General features: G+C 50.9%; 1 pseudogene; it reads right to left on the bottom strand.

Moving 5' to 3' along the window:
* The window catches only part of LOC148017318 (ras-related protein RABA1f-like), a 165,692-nt pseudogene extending 149,144 nt beyond the window's left edge, over nt 1-16,548 (bottom strand).
* Nucleotides 16,549-16,801: the final 253 nt, after the last annotated feature.

Genomic DNA, 16,801 nt, shown 5'->3' with positions numbered 1-16,801 from the left:
TCAATACCCGTATCCTAGAAAAACCCTCCAAGGAAAGATCTCCAATAGCAATGGTCAATGCCTAATAACCCAATCCTAGAAATGGCTAAGAAAGAAGCAAGTAAGGATCTAAGATACCAAAAGATGATGAGAGAAGTTCTATCCAAAGAGACAGACCCTATATTCAAGTTCAAGTATTTAAACTTCTCTATAGAAGAAGGACTTATCTACTTCAAAACAAAATTGTGAATTCCAAGAAGTTAAGACCTCAAGAAGAAGATACTTTGGGAAGCCCATGATTCTCCTTTCTCACGACATCCTGGCTAAGCAAAGACTCTCAATATAGTAAGAAGAATCTTTCATTAGGAAAAGCTCAAAAGATGTGCTTAAATATACCATTGAATATCTGAGTTGCTAATGCGTCAAGTCTGAGCATGTCAAAATGCTAGGGAATCTCCGACCACTTGACATTTTGCAAATGAAGTGGGAACTTATCAGCATGGATTTTATAGTTGGGTTACCTTGTGTCCAAGGAGGATACAATTCAATCTTAGACATTGTTGATATGCTAACTAAGGTTGTCCACCTAATGCAAATTGAAACCAACTATAAGACTGTGAGGTGCCTCCTCCAACAAACACAGAGGAGTCCTCAAGTAGTCAACTGAAATTCGTATCCATGCACATCACCATCCCGTCTCCCCATGGGAAACCTTGGTGTGGGAGCTTTCGCTCCACCGCCAAGACCCACGAACCGCTTATTGTTTCAAGCGTTCCAAGCGAGCTCTAATGGCTATCTCTCACCTAGCTGATGCGCCGTCAATCCTACAAATGCAGTGAACTTACCTTGATGCTCGATCGAGTACCCTCCTCTCTCTTGCACTCCGGTAGCTCCACGATTCTAGATGCTAGCTCAAGCATCCTCAAGCCTCCTCCATCTCCAAGCTCCATCCTCCATAGCCGCGCGCGCAAGAGAAGAGAAGGGAAGAGAGGAGAAGTAGAAGGGTGTTGCAAAACGCCATCCATGCTTCCACGTTGACGTAAAAAATGCACCTCCTCCAGGTGGGTTGGCAATTATAGCCTTCCACTGTTCGAGGTACCTGGAGGACTTTGTCTTGCCAAAACTCGCGGTCCTCGGCTCCCCAAGCAGTTGGGTGGGCCTCACGCTCTGCTAACCATTTGGCCTTGAGCCTGGCCCCCATGGCAATGACATCCTCCACCAACTGAATGGGCAGCACCCTATTCAAGGCAGTGGGGAACTCGAAGCGCAGGTCGAAGGGGTCGCGGTTATACTCCTGTTGTTCCCAGATAATCATTTATGCGCGGTATTCAGCAGGGGAGACTTGGGTGCGCAGTGGAAGAGGGGCAGGTTGTTTCTGGACATGTCTGGCCTTCAGCTTTCTTCTTGCCTTCTCCACCATCTCCTTTCTACGGTCGGTTTGGGCCGCTCTTCGCTCGGCAGATGTGTCAGGGGGTTGCACTTTGGCTTGTTGTGGTTGAGGGGGTGGTGGGACATATTCCTCTTCCTAAGGCCCCAGGTCGAGCTCCGGTTCACCCCCTTCTGCTTGCTCGTCTTCTTGTGTTTTCTCCTCCGTGAAACCAAGGTCGTCCATCTCCTGTGCCATCAGGCCTACTTGTGCCAGATATTTTCTCTATTCTTCTAGGCTCTGCGGCAGGCCTCCTAGCTGCAGCGGTACATGCAGGCCCGCTGTGAGAGCTCTGCGCGCAATGGTTAGCTTCCTCTGCTTCATCTCCTTCTGGTTGGGTGGCGTGGAGCAGCATGTTGAGAAAAGTGCGCTGCTGAGCTATCATGGAGAGCTGGGCTGCTTCTGCCTGATTCTCAGCCAGCACCCTGTCTCCCTCGGCCTTGGCTAGCCGGCGTGCCAAGTCCCGTACTCTCTGCTCGTTATGATTGGACCATTCTTTTTCCCTTCTCTCCATATCTTCCAAGCTTTCCCCCTTATGGAGGGTCATTGCCATGAGTTGTTGTTGCTAGGCTTCGAGCTCATGGTGCAGGCGGGACTGCTCTTGGTGTTCCTCTGTGATCTGCGCATTGAGCTGGTCCAGCTTTACCTGCATCCTGCGCACCTGTTCTGCCCTTAACTGATCCAGCTCTGTAGCCTCCTATCTAATTTTCTTGAGTTGACTTTGCGCTTCCAGGTTGGCTGCAGATAACTGGTCATTCTTGCACTGCAGGTGGGCAGTTGTTTCCCTCTCTCTGTTGAGACGCTCCATTAGGATTTTCCTTATTCCCTTCCAGGTAGCATCGCGCTCCTTCAGGGCTCTTAGTTCTTCTGCCTCTTTAGTGCTGGCCTCCTCCCTAAGCACAGTGATTTCCTTTTGATATTCTGTTATCTGCTTCACTCTGTCCAGCTGGAGGGCGGCTTGTGATTCGTGTTCCGCTGCCAACTCCTCCACCGATATTCTCCTTTCTTGCCTGGCCGTTTGCAATTGTGCGAGCAGCTCCTTCACGTAGTCATCATAGTGGCCTGCTGGAGGTAGGGGGTGGGACATGGTTGTAGTGGTGGCAATCTCTTCCAATTTTTGTCTTTTCACTTCCGGCCCTAGCTCCAGTTCGGCTGTTGCTGCCCTTTTGGCATCTGAAGCTGGGGTGGCCCCGGCTGCTTCCCTTGCCAGCTCCCTTTCCACCAAAAACTGCAACCAGGTGACCACGTTGCTTTCATCGATTTTTGGGGTGTGCCCCTGGGTGGCGGTGGTAGGGGGTGGCTTGCATGGGTGGCACGAGGAGAGGGGAGACTAGCCTGACTGGGTCTTTTCCTTTTCCTTCTGCAGGAGGTAGGTGCACAGTTTCTGACACACCAGTGCTGGGACCGGGTGTTTCAGGTTGGTATGGACTCCCTGCTCCTTCCACGTCTTTTCTTCGCTGTTCCTCGATGGAGCGACGGGTCGCCAACTCCAGATCTTCTTCTTCCCCCCTTCTCAGCTCCTCCTCAACCCTCTTTCTTCTTTCCTCCTCTTCCTTTACCGACTCCCTTTGGGCCCATTCGAGCTCTTCCTTCTCTTTTCTCCTTCGCTCCTCTTCTCTTTTTCTGTGTAGGGATTTAGTCCGTTGCTGCGCCTTCCTTTTTGGTGTAGCCTGGGGTTCTCCCTCCTCGTCGGTGTCCGTTTCTATTTCATCAGACTGCTCTTCCGCATGAGGCTGGGACTGCGACGGCGATTCGCCACTTTTCTCATCATCTCCCTGTTTGTCTTCTCCCGCTCGTCCTTGCCCTATCGCTTCGTGGATGATCGTGGTGAGGGCACCTCCAAAACCTATGGTGGAGGCCTTGGAGGATGAGGCTTTGCGGGTTGATCGGGGTGAAGGGGATTCTCCTGCTACGGCCCTTCCTCCTGTTGCCAGGGCCTTTGCCGAAGCCTCAATTGTCTTTCTTACGAACCCATTGAGGTTCACCTCGTCCAGTGATTGAGCAGCGATGCTTTCGAGTAGAGGTACATTGATTCTGGACATGATGCTGTTGTACCGCTGACTCGAAAACAGGGTATGCATCATCTTTGCCTGCAGTTGAATCTCTTGATTGGGGATGTCTGCCAGGTTGATTCCGTCGTTGGTGTGGACCTTCACTTTGTCCATTCCCAACATGGCATAGATGTCCCTTTTTGGTTTCTTCTCCACCTTGTTTGGAAGCCCTAGTGCCCTTTCTATTAGTTCGGGGGTCAGTTCGACCTGCACTTGTCTGGTGGCTTCCCTGTCCCGCACCATGACGGTGCCCTTGTTTCTGTTGAAGGTGCGCAGGAACTCGATGCACAGGGTGTAGTTTATCCTCTGGCCCACTGCGTCCAGGTACCTTTGTAAGTGGCATTGCTCTATAATTCGTCGTACCGCTAGTTCCTCAATGACCATGTCTTCTAGGTTGAATATGTGGCGGAACTTCAGCTGATTGAACGCTCTTGTTTCCACCGTGAGGCCGTACCACACTTGTTCTTCCTCCGAGAAGGGGAGTTTGCCAGCTTTGTCTTGACTTGCCATGGTCGCCACCTGCACATTCAGTCAATTAACTTTTTAGTATTTTTTGGCAACCAATTTGCTAGACGACCACAAACATAGCAGATTTTATCGTTCATAACCCTAACTTTTCCTTTCAAACTTCTATCACCTATTTTTGTATGGCATTTCAATTTTGAGCCTTTTCATGCTTGGTTTACTTTTTAGTTTTCACTCCGTTTACTGCCCCATCCCCCTCGTGGAAAAGAAAAATCCGTCCTAGGATTGGAGCTTGTGGGGCCAAGGCGTTCATGTTTATTTGTGTAGGAGCCAATCGTAGAAGTTGGGGTTATATTCCAAGTGTGCAGCGCAGTCCAGGTCACAGGGTCGGATGCCTACATGGGTGATCTACGTGAGGACATCTGTGAGCAAATCACCGGAGTTGACCCGACTTGCGATGTGGAGCTCTTCTTCTATCAAGATGCGGTCGAGATAGGGGTGCCCTAAGATATGATCGTCCATGGTCCGACCTCGAAGAGTGGTTAACACTCGATACGAGGTCAGCGCGACGTAGGTGGGATCATACTCGGCCGTTTTGATGGCTCGGCGTTGTTCGGCGTTGGTCATTATGCGGCATCCATCGACTTCCCATTTCAATCTAAGAGTGTACCACTGCTTCAAGAAGGGTAATTCCATTTCCGCCAGGTGGGACAACCTTGCTTTCTCTTGGCTAGTGATGGCAGACATCGTGCGTGGGTCAAATGATGTGATGAGGCGTTGCTTAATGGCTTGCTCTTTGGAGACCTCGCGAGTGAACAGCTCAGCGGTGGCAGAGCGAGAAGCTTGTGCAAAGGCAAATTCAAAAGTCTCCCAAGAGCAAGGCATATTGCGCACGTCAGTTGCAAGGGGTTCTGCTAATAGTCCCAAGTCCAGACAGTCATAGCTGAGGGCCAGTGCAACAAAGGTGGCATCGAGCTGTTTGATGCAGTCCACCACATCATCCCCAGTGTCCTCTGTGAGGTCAGCGGGGGCCAACATTAGGAATGACTTCCATTCATAGGAGGGCTTAAGGCCGGCGGGTGGTTGGGGTTTGCTGGAGTTGGAGGTTCTGACAGCAACCCGGGGGTTGGTTGGAGGGATGGGTCGGGTTTGATCTTAGGGACTATGCTACTGCAGTCAGTTAGGCTACTTGTGGTGATGGCCGTTGTTTGGGTCGTTGGGTGTGTGTGACGCCCGTGGGTTGACTCGCAGAGGAGTCGGATGACTGGGGTGAGCCCTGCGATTCGTGGTCTTGAGGTGTCGGGGGACAAGGCCTTGAGGTCGACGTAGAACTAGGGCTTGTGACAGTTGGGATTTTAGGGATCCACAGCGAGGCATTCCCCTCATAGTAGCCTTGTGCACGCAGGAGGACTTTAGGGACCCATATTTGTTTAATCATGCGGTACTTGCGATGATGGCGTCTGGATTTCCTAGGTTTAGGTTTGTAGGTCTTCCGCGGACATGCACATCTAGTTCTAGGCAGTTCTCGAGGCTTCTTAGGTACCCATTGCAAGTGAGTATGTTGGGGTTTTGCTTTGGGTGCGGCGGGCCACGGTGCATGGGGATCTGGGTGTGGTAGATATTCACGGCCCTCCTTAGTCCTAGGTGCGGCTATTTTTATCGGTGGCCCCGTGAGCGGTGATGGGGTTACGAGGCCCTTGCTGAAAGTCGTGACAATAGGCACGTTCCCGATTGTTAAGTGGATGCGTTGCGACTCATAATCAACATTGCAACGGGTCTGCTTTTTAAAAGTTCGCCCGAGAAATGACTCTGTGCTTGCATCCATGGCATTTGGTAAGACATAAAATAGCATGGGGATAGTTTCAGTCTCGATAGAAATGGCGACTCGGCACGTGCCGAGGATTGGGTAGGATTGAGCCCCGTATGGGCTCAATCTGGCTGTTGTGGGATGAAGGATTGGTGCGCCAAGCCGAGTCCAATGCTCATGCGTCAAAATGTTAAAATCCGCCCCCTCGTCAATCAGGGCATTGAAGGAGCACGTCTGCTTGGCCATGACCGTGATGCGGAGGCAGGCGGGTTCTACAGGTTCCTCCTCATTCTCGCAGATTTTCGTAATTGTGGCTACTCGTATTTTGACGGGTGGTTCTACCATTGGTGGTTCATGCAGCGAATGACTGGGCGGATAGTACTTGTTGATTTGACTGCCATTGAAGAAGCCCATTCCCTCACCATCCAGTGTTTCCAGCTCGACATTACCAGTTCCGCTGATTGTGCGGACCTTAAAGGGTCCGAGACCTCTGAATTTCATCTTTTTCTTATGTCCTTTAACTGAGTAGAGGAGCACTAGGTCACCCTGCTCAAATTCTCGTTGCTTGACATGTTTGTCAAACTAGCTTTTGCGTCGGGCTTTCTCGCAGATAAGTCCATGGGTGGCTAGGAGACGAACTTCTGACAGGCGTTCTAGCTCAACCAAGCGTTGCCTCCATGCTTCCTTCCCTTCCCATCGTTCTTGGAGTGCTATCCTCAGGCTAGGGACAAAGAATTCTAATGGGAGAATAGCTTCAGTCCCATAGGTTAGCCTAAAAGGCGTTTGACCAATGGCCATCTTATAAGCTGTTCGGTAGGCCCACAAGGCTGCCATCAACTTGTTATCCCAGTCACTTCGTGAGGCTGAGACTACTTTGGTCAGGACATTGATGAGAATTTTGTTGGTTCATTCAGCCTGGCCATTAGCCTGAGGGTAGTATGGTGAGGATTTGCGATAGATGATGAGAAAGGTGGATAGGAGATGGGCTATCACTTCGTTGATGAAGTGCGTTCCCTGGTCGCTAACCAGTTCGATGGGGCAACCAAAACGCGAGATTACTTGCTCCCATAAGAACTTGGCAGTCGTCCTAGCGTCGTTTCTCCGCGTGGCTCTCGCCTTCGCCCATTTGGTGAGGTAATCCGTGGCCACCACGATGTACCTGGCTTGTGAATATTGTGCAGCGGGGCTGATGGGTCCTATGAAGTCAATCCACCATTTTTCGAAGGGTTGGCAGGCGATAACAGGGGTTAACTCCATCTGATCTTTACGAACCGGGACTTTTGTCCGTTGGCACTCGTCACAATGCTTGACAAATTGTGTGGCATCGCGGAAGAGTGTGGGCCACCATAGCTGGGACTGCAACACCTTTCGTGCTATAGTGTCCCCGCTAAAGTGTCCTCCCGCAATACCGTTGTGCGCCTCTGAGAGCACATCGTGCATCTCATGCTCACATACGCATCTATGTAGCAATCCGTCTTGGCCTAGCCTATAGAGCTGGCATGCAATCAGCTGGTAGGGCTAGATTTTCAGGATTAAGTGCCTAAGCCGTGCCCGTTCTATTGGTCGTTTGGGTAGCCCATGCTGGAGCACTTGGACTATGTCGTCTGCCCAGTATGGTGTCAGATCGGCCCTGAATAGGTCTCTTTCGCTGGACACATGGAATAAGTGGCTGTCCGGTAACTCATCCATGATGCCTTGTCCAGCAGCTTCTCCTGTGGGTATACGGGACAGATGGTCAGCCATGTAATGTTGTTTTCCCTTCCGTACCACCACTGAGAAGTCAAACTCTAGGAGCAGGAGAAGCCATCGAGCTATACGTCCTGTAGCGCAAGGTTTGTTGACTAAATAGAGCAGGGCTTGATGGTCTACGAAGAAGGTGAAGGGGGTGGCCAGTAGGTAATGCCGGAACTTCTTCATGGCGAATACCATGGCTAATCCCTCCCTTTCCGTTGTCGAATAATTCATCTCTGTCTCCGTGAGTTGCCTGCTAGCAAAACTCACTGGGTAATCTAGGTTATGCTCACCAGGTTGGCACAACACTGCCCCCACGGCAAACTTAGAGGCGTCGATGTGTACATGAAAAGTCATAGTGCAGTCTGGGGCTCGTAGGATAGGTGCCATTGTTAGGGCTTTTTTCAATTCTTCGTAGGCCCGCTGGCACGCTTCAGTCCACTCAAAGACAATTAGCAGTTTGTACAATGGCCTAGCGATCAACGCGTAGTTCAATACAAACCGCCGACAGTAACCTGTGTGACCTAAGAAGCATTGAACTCCCCTGTAATTACCTGGGGGTGGAAGGTCCACGATGACCTTGACCTTCGAGAAGTCTGTGGCAATGCCATTCTTGGACACCACGTGTCCCAAGATGCATCCGTGCTTCACCCAAAACTGACATTTCAGAGGGTTGAGGGAGAGACAGTATAAGCGACACCGTTCAAAGACCGCGCGGAGTTTGTCGAGATGTTCGGTCCAGGCCGAATGGACACACAGGTCATCGACAAAGACCTCTAACTCCTTGCGAAGCATGTCCTTGAATATGGTGCACATGAGGTGTTGAAAGGTGGCGGGGGCATTGGTTAGCCCGAAGGGCATGACTACGTATGCAAAGACGCCCCACTCAGTGGCGAAGGCGGTCTTGTGCCTATCTGCAGGATGCACTTGCACCTGATTGTACCCCCAAAAGCCATCCAGGAAACTGTAGGCTTCCTGACCTACCACTCTCTCAACCCTGTGCTCGGTGTACGATAAGGGGTAGTTGTCTCTCTTTGTAGTGGCGTTTACTTTCTTGTAATTGACGCACACTCGAATCTTGCCGTTTTTCTTCATCACAATGACTATGGGTGATACCCAGTCTGTGTGCTCAATTTCGTAAATGAATCCGGCTCTCATCAGCTTGTCGATTTCCTCCTTGACAGCATGAGCGTGCTTTGGATTCATGGGGTATGGTCGCTGCTTGACCGGCGTTGCATCCGTTGTCATGGGTATGTTGTGAGTCACAACACTCGGATCTACCCCTTGTAGCTCATCTAAAGTTCAAGCAAATACGTCCCGGTACTCCCGCAAAAGAGTGACAAGACTGGACTCTTCTTCTGTGGTCAAGTCCTTGGCAATGAACACTGGTCAGGGTACTTCCCCTTCCAGGGCTAGGTTTACCTCCTTGACCTTGGCTGGCCCTTCGATTGGTTCGCTGGTTTGCCCTTGGCGCTTGGCACTTAGCAGAACCACTACCCTGTCCCCTCTTTTGAATTTCGAAAAGCGCTTAGGGAGGTCTTGTGGCTTCCTTTGTTCCTCTGATCGCGCATCGTTGGGACGCTTAGCCTCATCCTGCCGTAACCGTCTGCACCTCAGGTGGACAGGTAAGTCTCCCTTGGTGCATCTGGTCATGGGTGGCCTAGGGATTTCTGGGTCACCATCTGAAGTAACTTCAAACTCAGAGTTAAATTCCCCATTTTCGCTAGAGGAGGTGGTCTCCCCTAGCAGCCGCAGTTCAGATGGCGATTCAGTTCTAAGCAGTGCTGATGTTCCTGGTTGGGCCAGGCCGGCTTGCTCAAAATCCACAGCTCCCATCCGTTCCAACCAAGCACGATCGCATTTCGTACACATAACTCCTTGGTCCACTCTAAGGGCCGGTCTCGTCTGCGGCTTAGCATCTGCCCGGATTTGCTCAATTTCTCGCCCTTCGGTGTCGTATTCAACGGTATCCACCTCACCCTCACTTCCTTCATCGAAGGATTGGCAATCTTCGTATTCGTCACAAGAATCTGTATCGCTAGACTGCTCATCATCCCACAAGGCCTGTTCTGCCTCGTTTTGTTGGTCGGGAACCAACGCCCAGTTATACATAAGGTTTAGTTCATGTACCCTGGTCCACTTCCACTCAGGTTCTTCCAAGAGGTCCTGGAGAGGCTTGAGATTGGCGGCTGCGTTGCGTGCCAGTCGGTCCGTTAAGTGCCCCAGTATTCTCTAGAGTTCCCTCCTGTTGGTAGGCACTTGGAAAACGACAGGCTTAGGCCCTTCATGGAGGCTTGCTGCCATCATGTAGACAAGTGTAGGGAGTGTTTCTTTTGGCTTGCCAATTGTTTTGACAGCCTGCTCGTACGCCTCATGATCTGAGAACGGCAGGTCGAGTGTAGCGAGAACGCTCGTCCTCTGGGCATGGGATATACTTAGTTAAGGACCCATAGGGTTCCTTGTCCTGGGTGTTTCCCTTGAGTAGAGTAGAGATGGCATCTAGGTCGACTGACGAGGTCTTCCAAGTGTCCATCTCTATTCTCACAGCGTTAGTTTGGTTGCCCAGGAAGATCAGGCTGTTACCCCAGTCTTCGATAACTCTAGCATTGCGCATCCAGGGTCGACCCAATAAGATATCATAGTCCACTCCCTTCATGACGATAAAGTCGACAGAGAACTGGACTCCTGCAATCTTCACTGGCCAATTCTTCAAGACCCCGAATGGCTTCACTCGCATACCGTTTGCTAGCGTGACGTTAAACCGAGCAGCTTCGACAGGCGGGTTTCCCCACTTCTGTAACACTGCGTGGCTAAGCACACTAACCCCAGCTCCTCTGTCTACAATCCCCTTCCTCGTTGCGTCTCCCAGGGCTAGGACTAGCAGGACTGCGTGCATCTCTGAGCCCTCCCAGAAGACGTTGACGTGCAAGGATTTAGGCCCGGAGTGTAGCGTCAAACTTGGCAAGTGCGTTTCCGCATCCTGGTCTTGAGTATCTGCCGGGGCTTGCTCTTGCGGTCTCTCGACCCAATGCTTGAGGTCCTGCCATAGGGCAAAGTGCTGCCTAAGCAGATCTCCCAGGCCAACCATTACAGGGGTGGTCACTAGTGTGGTCAGGAGATTGCTAAACACTCGTCCTTCCCTTAGCCCAGACTATCCGGGCCAATGGCCGCGGCTGATCTGCGGGTCTGTTGTGTCTAGGCTTGGCCTCGATGGCACTGCTTGTGGCGTAGCAGCCTCGGCAGACTTAGGTTGGGGCGGTGATAGTGGCGTGCTCATGCTGGAGAGATCCTCAATCTCGTCCTCCGTGATGGGTTCAACATCCTTGAGGTGCTGTTGAGCCTCCCTTACCCATTCCTTCACCTTTTCTATGGCTTCCAATTGCCGCTTGGGGTGTGGGTATTCCCCTACCTTAGCGCTTCCCTTTTGGGCTGTTTTAGGGGCTGAAGTCTCTGCCTCTGCATCTGAGACTTTCTTCCCTTGGGGTAAGGTCGTAACACTGTCGGTTTTTAGTGCGACCTTAGCCTCTGATCTCTTCTTTTTCCGCCTACGGCTCTTCTTTCCTACTGAGGTCGCGTCAAGATTGCTAGGTCCTGGCAGAGAGATACCGGCCTGCTTCGTTTGTGCTCGGGTCATAACTCACAAGGGAATAGGTGTGGCCTCCCCATCGGGGTTTTCAACACCAAACAGCCCCAGCGGGACGGACGGCAAATTAGCTGAACCAGAAGGCGACTTCCGTTTTGGGCAGTCTATGAAAAGATGGGTGATTCCGCACTCCGTGCACCTTTGGTCACCTTTGTCCCTGTTTTGCTACTCTCTCTCGGGGCAGTGTGATGAGACGTGACCGGGATGTCCACAAGTCCAACAGGTGACCGGATCTTGTGGCTGCCCTCCTAGGCCTCTACCTCGTCCTCGTCCTAATGCCATCACCGACACGAGTCGATAATCCATGAGGATTGCATTGCCCTCGTCGTCATGCGAGACGTAAGGGTATATGTAGGTTTCTTCGTCACTGGGCTCCTCTACGTAGTGTACGGGAGCATCGCTCGGTGGGTGGGTCACATAGGGACCAGGCGGTCTAGGAATACCAGTAGGATTTATGTCCAGCCTAGGGACCGCTGGTTTCATATCGTTAGGCGCCGGTAGGGCTAGCGGGGCTCCCCTTCCGAAGAATGGATGTGGCCTGTTAGCCGGGTAAAGCTGGCCATAGGGTTGCATGTATGGTAGTCTTCGTGGTAGTCTACAGTGTGCGGCATCGTGGCTGAACCTACCGCAGTTAGCGCAGGGTCTTGACCTAGGGTCTTGACACTCTACTGGTAGGTGGTTTCCTCCACAGTACACACACTGGACGTGTGGACGCATCGGTCACCTCAACATGTCTTGTATTTTGGCCAACTCCCTCTTGACCTCGGCCAAGCCGTGCTCCGTCTCGGTGGCCTTTCCCTTATCTTGGGATGATGGGTTTGATCGCTCGCTAGAGGTTGGCATTCGCTCTAAACTCCGTGGGTTGGTTTCTTCTAGGTTTGAGCTCCTGGAGCTCCGCTCTTTCAGCTGGTCATCAACCCTAATGGCTTCCTCAAAAACCCTAGCCACCATGTCTCGTTGCAAGCTTGAGTTGCCTGCTATTGCCTTGTACAATTCCTCATCCCGAATCCCGCTGATGAACACGGTCGACACTGCCCTGTCAATAGGTCTTTCGCCTAAGGGGATTCTTTTAAGGAGGCTTCTCACATGGGTCACATAGTCGCGGATGCCCTCCTTCTCCTTCTGCTTGACATTCATCAGGCGTACTAGCAGGTTGTCAGAGTATCCGGGTTCGGTAAATCTCTTGACAAAAGGTCCTTGAGGTTATTGAAGTTGGCTCGTTCTATGGCGTCTAGGCTTGTATACCACGTCCTACCCTTATCGCTTAAGCAAAGTCCGAATGCTTGCGAACGTTGGGCCTGGTCGTTGAGGCCATTGGCTTCGCAGACTTGCTCAAACTACTCGACAAAGCTATACGAGTCATCCGGTGGGGCTGGTACTTGGTCGAGTTGCTTGGCGACAATAGGTATTTTGGCTTGGCTCTTTGAGCCCTGGTTTGCCCCCAGCCCTGCAAGTAGCGAGGTTGCTAGCGCAGTGGCATTCTGTTCTACCGCGGTGTTATCGAGCAGTCATTTCATGAGGAGCTTGCCCAGCGTCAGGTCTTCCTCTAGTGCTCTTTCCTGGTCTGTCCGGTTCCGGCCAGCCAAGTTTAGCACTCGCTGCACCTCATGCAGCTCCATGCTTTGCCTTAGGCTCCTGGCTTGTTGGTCCCTATAGTACTTGGCTATGCCCTGCAGTGCCTTGCGGGCTAGCCTTCTCTCCTCCTCTAGGTCCGCAATGATTGCGTCTGCCGTCCTACCACGGTGCTCGTACCTGGCATGCACATCTAACTGCTCACCATCTGTTGTATGGCGTCTAGGAATGCGCTAACATCTAGCTCCCCTATAAACCGATGGTCCGAGCCTCCCTCTGTCATGGTTGAATTCTTGCACTTGGTCGTGAGTCAGATCCTTGTCGTTGACGCTCCTTGCTTGATCCTACCCTGCGCTCCGCGCGTTTGCACACACCTTGGGTCTTCTCCTATTGGTGGGTTTTTTTGGGCGATTTATCTGAGTGAGTTCCTTTAATTTTTGAATGCAGTGCTCAACTTATGATCACTCGTGAGTGTGTTGTTCCTCGTGCACTTGTGCTCAATCAGGCTTTCGGCTTTCCTTAGTGTACTTCAAGTGCGGAAATTCAACCTGAGTGCTGTGAGCAATTCCCCGACGTCTCACTCACTCTTGCTCGTTTTGGGCCTGACAGGCTTTGCTACTCTAGTTCTAGCCATTCTACAGGTTCTAGGGTTCTATGCTGCTTCCTGTTGTTCACGCGGGGGTCGGTCACTAGGGGAGTGTCCCAGTGTGTCCCTAGATGGGTCAGGTTTTGTTTTGGTTTGACTCTGGGAATCGGATGTCCGATTTACCAGTGGTCCGATTATGAGAATCAGACTAGTGTATTAGGTCCGCGTGTCCGATTCTCAAAAATCAGACGAGCAAGTGTTCGAAGAATCGGCCAAGGAGTTCGATTCTGAGCTGGTCCGATTTTGGGCGGTCCGATTTGTCTGACTGGTCCGATCGGACCGAGTAGTCCAATTCCTAGAATCGGTCAGATTGGTCCGAGTGCCCAATCCTAGTGGTCCGATTATGGATGGGTCCGATCCTGGGAATCGGACTGGGCAGGTGGTCTGATTGGTGACGTGTATTAATTCGTCCGATCGGACAGGGTGGGTCCGAGTCAGAGCGTCCGAGTGGTCCGAGCGTCCGAGTCGAACAGGTTGGTCCGAGCGTCCGATTCTCAAAATCGGACAGGTTGGTCCGACTGCCACATGGCACATCCGATCCGACTAGTTGGTCCGATCCTAGTAGTCGGATAGGTTGTTCCGATCGGACGGTTGTCCGAGTGTCCGACACTGGGTCGGACGTCCGAGTCCGCCGACGATCCGATGAGCTTGTGCACACGGATTTGCTCGACTTTCTCCAGATGTTTTATCCTATTGACCATGCGATTAACAAGCGACGGAGTTGAAGTGGTGAGGAGGAGATCGGTTACCTAGGAATCGCCGAATGCGATGTCCTCCGTGCCCTGGTCGATCGGACGGTTGCCACGCTCGCTCTCTCTCTCTCACTCTCTATCTCTCTCGCTCTCTGTTGGTTGGAAATGGGGTTCTCTTGCCCTCCCAGAGTTTATACCCTGCTAGTTCTTCCCTGAACACTACAGATTCCTTTCGTGGCATTTCCTATGCAGTTACCTTTGCATTTACTCCATTTTTCCTTTTGTTTCCTGTGGTTTTTTCCCTGTTTCACAGCAGCAGCCCTCTGCCTCTTCATGTGTGATTTCCTACTGCTAATCTATCCTAAACACAACCTGAATCGAAAGCAAAACACTGAACTAGTTTCTCCATGTTTTCCAATCATCAATAACTAGAATATTCCAAAATACTTACCTGTTCTGAAGATCGAAAACACCCAACTTCCTACCTATCTCAAGCTCTGTTTCGGGGATGAATACCCTACTTCGATGCTCGATATGAGGCGCGCAAGTGCTCAAGCTTGAGTCCATCGGTCCCGGCAACGGAACCAAAATGTGGGAGCTTTCGCTCCACCGCCAAGACCCACGGACCGCTTATTGTTTCAAGCGTTCCAAGCGAGCTCTAATGGCTATCTCTCACCTAGCCGATGCGCCGTCAATCCTACAAATGCAGTGAACTTACCTTGATGCTCGATCGAGTACCCTCCTCTCTCTTGCACTCCGGTAGCTCCACGATTCTAGATGCTAGCTCAAGCATCCTCAAGCCTCCTCCATCTCCAAGCTCCATCCTCCATAGCCACCCGCGCAAGAGAAGAGAAGGGAAGAGAAGAGAAGTAGAGAAGAGGAGATGGTGAAGAGCTTCACCCTCTTGATCCCTCACTCTCACACACACTCACTCCCTCACACTCTCACACTCCCTCTCTCAAGAGCACACACAAGCAAGAAGGGGAGAAGAAGAGAGGAAGAAGAAGACTAGTTTTGCCACACACCAAGAATGAGCTCCTCATTCACTTTTCAACTTTATATACAAAACCCTACTTCCCTTTTGGGCAGTCATCCCCCTTTCCCTTTTTTACATGGCCGGTCATAGCCTAGGCCCTGTTTTCCATTGTCCTTTTATCTTCCTAGCTTCCTTTCACCGCCCTTCTACCTTTACAAATTGCACGGGTGGGAGCCCGGCGCTCTTTTACAATATTTTAGGGTGCGCCTTTTTATTCAAAAATGCGCCTTTCCCTTTTTGTGTTTGCCTTGGACTTTTAAGGTTGTCCTTGCGCTTTTGGCCCTTTTCTCCTTTTCTTTCTTCAGTCGGGCTATCTTTTTCCGCCTTTGCCCTGCGTCTTTTTCACTTTCTTTTGCTTTCTTCGTGTTGGGGTTAACACTTGGACTTAGTTGAGCATGGGAATCTCAGTTCTACTTCATAGGGGAAGCGTGGACAAGTCACCCCTAACAGCAATCTAACGCCCACCTAAGAAAGACCTCTTTGTAATCAATCAAAGGCAGGAGTGAGGTTAACACCGTACTTGGTTCAAAGAGAGGGAGAGGCGGGGGAGAGTGTAACTCGATCCCCCTACCCATAAGGTAAAAACTCAGCTCCGGCCCCCTAAAATTTTGTTAAACCTTGTAACTAATTAATCAAATTGTGTTAAACCTTGTAACTAATTAATCAGATACCTTATTTCACCATCACTCTGCAGAGTGATACAAAACCGTCTTTCCGCAGAAAGACACCATCCAGCCTAGGATAGGACCTTCCAATCCCTCGAGGGATTGGGTTGTATGTGATCGCACTTCATTCACGGTCAACAGGGAATTTACTAGTTCAATGCCCCTCTAAGCTTCCCTAAGCCTCTAGATCCGTCCTACATAACAAGGACACTTACCACTCAGCCCTTTGCCCTCTCAGGTGCTCAAGTGATCAAAAACCAAAACCACCTACCTCCCTGAGGAGCGTAGGACCCCCACCCACAAGTGAGTTTTTCCACACTCTGCAAAGTGTAAGGGAGCATTGGGTTGGGGACCCCAATGTCCCGAACCACCACAATCCACAACTCATCTGGCTTTGCAAGCCCGGAATCATAAGAGCCATAACTCATCATTCACAAATCCAAAAGTAGTCATAACCATAAGACATTTTAACACAGTTGTCAATGCGATACATAGAATTTATCCCCTTCATCAATTTCTGTGTTCCTTCCTAGAAAGCAATTGATAATACTAACATGCTTTTACAAGTCTAAGTAATTTCTAACTAATTGTGATCCTTTTCTTATGTACTAACCTGATTATCTCCGTTTGTCCATCCATCCGGAATACGGGTTATAGCCGCAACCTCAATTTGTTGTGGGATGGCTAGTTCTTTGGTTTGAATGAGTTCGGGGTTAACTTCCGCTTGTGCTTCAACATCGTGTTGAATTCCCTCAGCAGCGGCGACCACTTCCACGTATTGAGGAACTCTCTGAGCATGATCTCGCTCAGCATCTTGACGTCTCTTAGGATCCATGGAAGAAGTTGATGGATTCGAGCAGAGCTCCTACGTAGGTGTGGAGAGAGAGAGAGAGAGAGAGAGAGAGAGAGAGAGAGAGAGAGAGGTTCAGCTGGTTGCAGCAGAGCTTCGTCATGTCAATAGCAATACAGCGACTTTTGCATGGATCATTGTGTGTCTGTGACATGATGCTCTACCCCTCTTTATATAGTAATTTGGGGAGGGGGGAAGGAGGCATAAAGAGATGACGCCCGCTTTTTAGCGTTGACTT

The sequence above is a fragment of the Lygodium microphyllum genome, chromosome 22 (assembly GCF_053477565.2).
Source record: "Lygodium microphyllum isolate KBCC chromosome 22, Lygodium_microphyllum_v1.1.10, whole genome shotgun sequence".
NCBI lineage: Eukaryota > Viridiplantae > Streptophyta > Polypodiopsida > Schizaeales > Lygodiaceae > Lygodium > Lygodium microphyllum.
This window is presented reverse-complemented; position numbering and strand designations above follow the sequence as displayed.